Genomic DNA, 2789 nt, shown 5'->3' with positions numbered 1-2789 from the left:
AATTAGTGTTTTTAACCAATCTCGTGCATCCAATATGTGTGTTTGTGTCATTGGATGAATATTTAGGTCATTTGCGTCCTCCCTAGGCTTATTCCTATCCAATTAGGGTTTTTAACCAATCTTGTGAATCCCATAAGTTCATTTGTGTCATTGGATAAACATTTAGGTCATTTTTTCGTCTTCCCTAGGTTTATTATAGTCCAATTAGGGTTTTTAACCAATCTTGTGCATCCAATAGGTGTGTTTATGCTATTGGATGAATATTTAGTTCATTTTCGTCCTCCCTAGGCTAATTCTTCTCCAATTAGGGTTTGTAACCAATCGTGTGCATCCAATAGGTGTGTTCGTGTCATTGGATGAACATTTCGGTGATCTTTGTCCTCCCTAGGCTTTTTGTAGTCCAATTAGGGATTTTAACCAATCTTGTGCATCCAATAGGTGTGTTCGTGTCATTGGATGAACATTTCGGTGATCTTTGTCCTCCCTAGGCTTTTTGTAGTCCAATTAGGGATTTTAACCAATCTTGTGCATCCAATAGGTGTGTTCGTGTCATTGGATGAACATTTCGGTGATCTTTGTCCTCCCTAGGCTTTTTGTAGTCCAATTAGGGATTTTAACCAATCTTGTGCATCCAATAGGTGTGTTCGTGTCATTGGATGAACATTTCGGTGATCTTTGTCCTCCCTAGGCTTTTTGTAGTCCAATTAGGGATTTTAACCAATCTTGTGCATCCAATAGGTGTGTTCGTGTCATTGGATGAACATTTCGGTGATCTTTGTCCTCCCTAGGCTTTTTGTAGTCCAATTAGGGATTTTAACCAATCTTGTGCATCCAATAGGTGTGTTCGTGTCATTGGATGAACATTTCGGTGATCTTTGTCCTCCCTAGGCTTTTTGTAGTCCAATTAGGGATTTTAACCAATCTTGTGCATCCAATAGGTGTGTTCGTGTCATTGGATGAACATTTCGGTGATCTTTGTCCTCCCTAGGCTTTTTGTAGTCCAATTAGGGATTTTAACCAATCTTGTGCATCCAATAGGTGTGTTCGTGTCATTGGATGAACATTTCGGTGATCTTTGTCCTCCCTAGGCTTTTTGTAGTCCAATTAGGGATTTTAACCAATCTTGTGCATCCAATAGGTGTGTTCGTGTCATTGGATGAACATTTCGGTGATCTTTGTCCTCCCTAGGCTTTTTGTAGTCCAATTAGGGATTTTAACCAATCTTGTGCATCCAATAGGTGTGTTCGTGTCATTGGATGAACATTTCGGTGATCTTTGTCCTCCCTAGGCTTTTTGTAGTCCAATTAGGGATTTTAACCAATCTTGTGCATCCAATAGGTGTGTTCGTGTCATTGGATGAACATTTCGGTGATCTTTGTCCTCCCTAGGCTTTTTGTAGTCCAATTAGGGATTTTAACCAATCTTGTGCATCCAATAGGTGTGTTCGTGTCATTGGATGAACATTTCGGTGATCTTTGTCCTCCCTAGGCTTTTTGTAGTCCAATTAGGGATTTTAACCAATCTTGTGCATCCAATAGGTGTGTTCGTGTCATTGGATGAACATTTCGGTGATCTTTGTCCTCCCTAGGCTTTTTGTAGTCCAATTAGGGATTTTAACCAATCTTGTGCATCCAATAGGTGTGTTCGTGTCATTGGATGAACATTTCGGTGATCTTTGTCCTCCCTAGGCTTTTTGTAGTCCAATTAGGGATTTTAACCAATCTTGTGCATCCAATAGGTGTGTTCGTGTCATTGGATGAACATTTCGGTGATCTTTGTCCTCCCTAGGCTTTTTGTAGTCCAATTAGGGATTTTAACCAATCTTGTGCATCCAATAGGTGTGTTCGTGTCATTGGATGAACATTTCGGTGATCTTTGTCCTCCCTAGGCTTTTTGTAGTCCAATTAGGGATTTTAACCAATCTTGTGCATCCAATAGGTGTGTTCGTGTCATTGGATGAACATTTCGGTGATCTTTGTCCTCCCTAGGCTTTTTGTAGTCCAATTAGGGATTTTAACCAATCTTGTGCATCCAATAGGTGTGTTCGTGTCATTGGATGAACATTTCGGTGATCTTTGTCCTCCCTAGGCTTTTTGTAGTCCAATTAGGGATTTTAACCAATCTTGTGCATCCAATAGGTGTGTTCGTGTCATTGGATGAACATTTAGGTCATTTTTGTCCTTCGTAGGCTTATTCTTGTCCAATTACGGTTTTTAAACAGACTTGTGCATCCAATAAGTTCATTTGTGGCATTGGAAGAACATTTAGGTCATTTTCGTCCTCCATAGGTTTATTCTAGTCCAATTAGGGTTCTTCACCAATCTTGTCCATCCAATAAGTGTGTTTGTGTCATTTGATAAAATTTTTGGTCATTTTCGTCCTCCGTAGACTTATTCCAGTCGAATTTGTGTTTTTAACCAATCTTGTGCATCCAATAAGTTTATTTGTGTCATTGGATTAACATTTAGGTCATTTTCGTCCTCCCTAGGTTTATTCTAGTCGAATTAGTGTTTTTAACCAATCTCGTGCAGCCAATAGGTGTGTTTGTGTCATTGGATAAACATTTAGGTCATTTTCGTCCTCCCTAAGCTTATTCTTGTCTAATTACAGTTTTTAACCAATCTTGTGCATCCAATAAGTTCATTTAATTCATTGAATGAACATTTAGGTCATTTTCGTCTTCCCTAGGTTTATTGTTGTCCAATTACGGTTTTTAACCAATCTTGTGCATCCAATAAGTTCATTTGTGTCATTGGATTAACATTTAGGTCATTTTCGTCCTCCCTAGG

This window comes from Cicer arietinum, chromosome 7 (assembly GCF_000331145.2).
Source record: "Cicer arietinum cultivar CDC Frontier isolate Library 1 chromosome 7, Cicar.CDCFrontier_v2.0, whole genome shotgun sequence".
NCBI classification, from domain to species: Eukaryota; Viridiplantae; Streptophyta; class Magnoliopsida; order Fabales; family Fabaceae; genus Cicer; species Cicer arietinum.
The sequence above is the reverse complement of the archived record's forward strand: the minus strand, read 5'-3'. Positions refer to the sequence as shown.